The sequence below is a fragment of the Panthera uncia genome (genome assembly GCF_023721935.1).
Source record: "Panthera uncia isolate 11264 chromosome B3 unlocalized genomic scaffold, Puncia_PCG_1.0 HiC_scaffold_1, whole genome shotgun sequence".
NCBI lineage: Eukaryota > Metazoa > Chordata > Mammalia > Carnivora > Felidae > Panthera > Panthera uncia.
In genome coordinates, this window is record NW_026057582.1 from 129184824 (window position 1) to 129191042 (window position 6219).

At 43.6% G+C, this 6219-nt stretch overlaps 1 long non-coding RNA gene across 1 annotated transcript; it reads left to right on the forward strand.

Moving 5' to 3' along the window:
- Positions 1–1336: 1336 nt before the first annotated feature.
- LOC125909045 (uncharacterized) lies at positions 1337–5245 on the forward strand. Its single transcript, XR_007453531.1, has 3 exons — positions 1337–1423; positions 1606–1690; positions 4862–5245. It is a non-coding gene; the product is annotated as an uncharacterized LOC125909045 (long non-coding RNA).
- The last annotated feature ends 974 nt before the right edge of the window (positions 5246–6219 follow it).

Sequence of the window (6219 nt, forward strand, 5' to 3'; positions counted from 1 at the left end):
AATGGTAGACGCCTTAGAAGACCGACTCTTGTTTCAACCATAAAGTTGTGAACCACACTCTTGAGTTGTTCCAAGTAGATGCTTCTTAATCCAACGATTCTGTAGATAATGGAATTTCTAAGTGGATTTTAAAAAGGGGTTATGGAGGACAAAACCTCCTCCATAGGGGAGGTTTTGTTGAAAGGGGACAAAAAAAAGGAAAAAAAAAGAACCCCTCTCACGATGAGACTAATTATCACTAGGAATGGGCCCTGGCCTTTGTTTCTTATAGAAATTTCTACCTTTCAGAGTCGGTTTGCCTTTTGTGTCTCTATGTTCGGTTTCCATTAAGGTATGAAGCTTCTTTCGGTTGCTGTTGTTTTTGTCATCTTACATTTCACTTCTTTGCCCAACCCTCAACATCTCCAACCCATCTGGGACCCCTCGGTGGCCCTCTCCCCTGCCTCGCACCCAAACTGAAAGCACACGCGGGGCTCTGCCCACGGCAATGTCACGTGCTACACCTAGTGTTTAAAATTCCTCCTGTTCTCGTGCTGATTCGGAGGGGCCCATGCACCCCAGTGTTTATAGCAGTACTGTTAACAGTAGTGAAATTGTGAAAAGAGACCAAATATTATCCATCAACGGATGAGCGGATAAAGAAGATATGGTATACACACACACACACACACACACACACACACACACACACTGGAATACTACTCAGCAATGAAAAAGAATGTGTTAAGCGAAACAAGTCTTTCAGCGAAAGATTGATATCATGTGATTTTACTCATAGGTGGAATTTGAGAAACGTAACAGATGGCCATGGGGGAAGGGAGGGAAAAATAAGATAAAAACGGAGAGGGAGGCAAACCATAAGAGACTCTTAAATACAGAGAACAAACTGAGGGTCGATGGGGATGGGGGGTTGGGGGAGCGGAAATGGGTGATGAGCATTGAGGAGGCCACTTGTTGGGATCAGCACTGGGTGTCGTATGATGATTCAGGGGAATCTTTGTTTATGGCCTCTCCCAAGCCTGTCAGTTTGGTGAAAGGTAGCCGCCCTCATTTTCCATCTTTTGCTTCACAGACATTTTAACTTGTTCTCTTGACTCCCCTCACCGTAGAGACCTCCTAGGGAATCGTCTTGTTCAAGACCTGCCCCACCGCTTGCTGAATGCTTCCCTTTGTAGGAACTGGTCTGCAGGGAGGACCCAGAGAGACGGCAGCTTGAGCACTTTCAGCAGAAGGCATTTTGCCTAGCCCCGCCCCTTGGGGGGGGCGGTTCATCACTGGAAGGTGGGATTTGCTCACCTGGCAACAATTATGACGACTCCAGTGAGGTGGTGACAAAGGGGACCGTGGCTGGCGGTGGCCCAGCTTCTGTTCTCACTGCTCTGTGGAAAGAGCCCTCCACCAATCACCAATAACTTCCTAACTGGTCAGTCCAATGTCTACCTTTCCAGTCCTTAAACTATGCGTTCTCTATTCCCTTTTATGTCCTTTTTTGCTAAGCGTGACTTCTATGTTCCTTCAATTCCACACTTTCCAGGTTTCCCTTTTACCCACCCATTCATTTTTATGTGTAAACAAATATTTACTTGGCGTCCTATTACATTCCAGATAGATCTGCGAGCCAGGACTTCCCCTAGAGAAACTTTACACGCAAGTGGAGGTGGAGAGAAGCATTAAACAAGTAAATAAACATGTAAACAAAGCCATTTCATTTTGTACTTCTTAACCTTTCTCTGCCTCGTACACAGGCTTCTCTTTATTCCAGCAACCCTTTAACCTTGGTGTGTTTTTAGGTTGCTCTCTTTATGTCTTTTCTCATCCCTCACACTTTTCTATCTTTTCTCATGGTTTTAACGATCTGCTTCGTCTTGATCTCACCCCTGTACTCATGTATACAACTGTCCTTCCAAAGATAACTCTGCCTGCATGTTTGGGAAGCATCAAACTCAAGAAATATCAAGATAAATGTATCGCCTCCTCCTTTAAACTTGCGTCTTCAGAGGGACCTTCCCAGCTGGTTTACACTAGCCTAAAAACTACAGTATAATTATGGAAGGCACATAGGGTGGAGGGAGGTGATTGATCATCATTCCTGGTGTTTCCAGTCTTCTCTCAGTGTACCAAATTAAAGATCTCTTGGTAGACGTATTTTGGTTTTCATCTCTGGTCTTCCAGAATAATCCAAAGCATAAGTACAGAGACCCCCGTTATTTTAAAAAATATAGGCAGGGGCGCCCAGGTAGCTCAGTTGGTTGAGCGTCTGACTCTTGGTTTGGGCTCAGGTCATGATCTCATGGTTTGTGAGTTCGAGCCCCACATCAGGCTCTATGATGACAGTGTGGAGCCTGCTTGGGATTCTGCCTCCCCCACCCCCACCACCCGCTCTCTCTCTGCCCACACGTGTTCTTCCCTCAAAATAAATAAATAAGTTTTACACATTTTTTAAAATTTAAAAAAATGAAAATATAGGTAGATAGATAGATAGATAGATGCAAGATGAACAACACCCACATTAAATTCTCAGAAGTCAAGTCAAGGTTAAGTGCTCCTATCTAACATTATTCATTCTGGACATAGGTGTTCAAAATAAGATGTTAGTATCAGACACCTTGATTTTAGTTTCCCCACACATCTATAACACAAGTTTCCCGTTAATATCAGGCTCTGAACATCATGGCATCTCACTTAGGACCAAGTACATATTAGGCCCGCGATACCCTCGATAAACTCGTGTTTACCGAGAGCCTTCTTCTCTCCAGGCTGCCAGTCACTCACTCAAGAAGACAAAACTGGGGACTTTGTGTTCCAATTCAACACAGAGTTTTGAGGTTTTTTATCGGTACGGAGAGAATAGATGTATCGCTTGGGTTAAACATTATGTGATGTGTTTTCTGCACTTACCCCTTGGCTTTGTTATTGTCAAAGGTAATTTAGGCTCTCTTCCTTTTTGGTGTTGTTGTTTTTAAATGGATATTTGGCAATCAAATGAATCCGTTATCTATTGTATTTTTCACAGTGTATGCGTTTCCTTTCTCTTTCTTAAAAAAAAAAAATTAATTCAGCATCAGCCTAACGCGAGCGGGGCTGACGTTAACACCCCAATCCAGCTGGGTGCAGGTTTCCGTCCTACTCACCAGGCAGCCTGGAACGCAAGGACAGTCCCTCATCCAGCTGAGTGAGCTACTGGCCTAGGGGAGATGCTGTCCCTTTTTGACAGAGCAAAGACCATGGTCCTGGTGCTGGCAGAAGGCACCCCGGACCCATTGGTGAGACCCAACCTCTACTGCCCTCTGAAAGCACTTCTTTATTGGCTGGAAAACACTTGCGAGGTTGAAGGGTGAAGTCCATGCATATTTTATGGAACACGTTTATTACAGCTATTAGGATCCGATCCCAATCCACATCATCATCTTCCAAAGGCACTCATGCTCCTCCCTCCAAACTTAGGCGTGCCACTTTTCCTTCTGACCGAGGTGAAATAAATGCCCAATTACGCCCCCAACGCCACGACTGTTTTCTTTCCCCGTCGGCCTGTTTTCACCCTCGTCTCCTTTTTCCTCTGCTGCATCAAGGAGAAAAGAGGGTTGCGAAGGTAGGTGTGAAACAGGTTTCATCTCCTCTTACTACTTCTCGAACAATAAAATCTCTAATAACAACAATACCCACAATAAGGAAGAAGCCAGGGCAGAAAACCAGAGAAACCTCTAACTTCCATTCAGGGTGTTTTAAACCCCCGGCACTCATCGCAGCTCATTAAGAGAGATGGTGCATGACAGAAATACACGCAAATGAGATAAGAACTTTGAAAAAGCATTTCTTTACCAGAAAGAGAGAGAGAGAGAGAGAACAAAATGAGAAAGAAAAAAGGAATCCACAGCGTTCAGACGCAGATGCACAGAAGGGGAGCAGTTATGCACTAAAGGTGATCTTTTCCATCGCCCCCCTTTTTGGGGATCTTTGTATACACATTCCAGCCCCAGACAAAAGGAACAAGGCAGCTTTAGAGCCTGCAGAACCAGGGGCTGAGGAGGCGAGGGAAGAGAGGAGCATGATTGATGGCGTTCTGGTTGGCTTATAAAGGGCAGCCGGGAGTGCAGGGAAATAATCAGGGAAAAGGGCGTCCCGTGCTGGCTTTCTCAGAGGGGCGAAATGAATCCTGCTCTTCTGCATTATTAAGTTGTCAGGCGGGCTGATGATGAAAATCTGAAGGTCAGGCATAACAAGAAGCACCTTATGGGGGGGTCACGACCTTTCTGGAAGTGCTACACTCATGTTTATCTGCACCTAACCCTTATCCACAATTCTTCATTTGATAAGAACATTGGGAGAGGGGGAGGCAGGGAGGGGTGTCTCCTCATATGTATAAGCAGTGAGCGAAATTACGCTGCCCGTGAAACTGATTGTCGAGGCTCAATTCACAGTGAAAGATAATAAACCAAAAGAACACACGAGGGATGCAGGCAGAAATTGTTCACTACAGTGGAACTCAATAAAGGGAGCGGGAGCTTCCCTAAATGACAAATTTGGTACCGTGGTGCTAAAACCGGGATTCTCCCTGGAATTGCCACGGCAATTCAGTCTCGGCAGAACCACTTTTTATCTACTTTGGAGATCCTAATGGCACGGGGAGGGAGGTGCTTTTTGGGGAATGTTTATTTCTCTATCTGCTTGTTTGAAGCCAAAGACTCATGGAGAGGGACAATCAGACAGACGTCTTCTACTCGGTTTGTATCCGTGGGTGTTTGTTTCTGAACTGGAAACAGATCAGCGTTTGCCACGCACCTTGTCTGCATGTGTTTGGGGTGAGCGCTTGTATTTTTTTTATTTTTATTTTTTATTTTTTTCTTTTTTTATTTCTTTACAGAGAGTCCTTTTCCAGGTGTTCTCCATTTCTTGAGAACGGAGGAAGTGCTTGGGATTCTCAGCTGGGACGCGTAGACCGAACCTCTAACTGATCACAAAATAAACATATCACTTGTAAAAATAACACTGGAACAATTCACAACCTACGATGCAGGCTTCCAGTGACACTTCCAACTCTGGTTGTTTATCCCGATCTGTGAAAAAGAGCATTCTTCAGATTTGGAGTCGTTGGCAGTGATGTGCAAAATGCAGCGTTTCCAGAATCATCCACCGCTCGAGGTGGAGGCGTGTTTGAAATTGCACAGAAAGGGGGATGTTTCGCAAAACGAGGACAGAAACGAGCTACCTATGCAATAAAGAGTGACTTATTCTCAAAGTCAGTTAAGGACGTTAGCCTTCCTGGAAAGGAATCCTTCTAAATCGGAACGGAAGGAAAATGTTTTATTTCTTTGGCTGATGTCTCTTTTAAGGAGTAAAACCTGTTTTCCACACGGGACTTTGAGATGGAGTCATTGGCAGATTAAGTAGACAGCTCCTTCACTGGACGATGCTCAATTTGGACTTACATTCTTTTATTTGCTAGGGCTTCTAAAATATTATTTTGGTCAGGTTCCTAAAGTTATAAGCTACTTGTCATTCCCTCTGCCGACTCGTATGTACAGATACATTATCTCCATAGATTGCCACAGATGAACTAAGAAAAAAATCCATTTTAGGTTTTCAATCCTACTGTGGACTAAAAATACATCATGCCCTACACATGTGAAGATCACATCTGTGCTTTTTGCCTCACAGGTACCTCTCTATGCGACCGAGATGAAATCACTACCTTCCTATAGTGTTTGTATTTGTAATGTTTGTTTAAAAATCAGACTCCCTCTATAAAACTTGCATTGTAACATGAAGGAAATAAGAACACTCAGCGGCAATGTTATGCCCATTTTTTTCCTTTTTTTCCCCTTTCTGGGTTTGTTTGTTTTTTTGTTTTTTTTTTTTTTTTTTGCCAGAAGACAAGATAGGTTTATAATTGATGAGACTCTCTTGCTTAGACTACGGTGACCCAGAAGTCAAGATGAGACAGAGAGAGAGAGAAAGCCCATTATTGCTGGTGTGGCCACATGTCTGGTTATACCAAGAAGGACTTTACATGCAGAGCGGGACAGGTACAGAGAGATGAACCCACACAAATAATCACTGCACAATTGTTTTTGAGAGTTTCAAATAAAAACTAATTCTTTTTGTTCTGCCGTAGGATAAAGTAAGGGTGTTACCTGGAACGAATTTTACATAATATCCATTAGAAACTATTCATATGATTTGTTTCTTATTCAAATTTTTAAAGGGGCACATTTCAGCTTG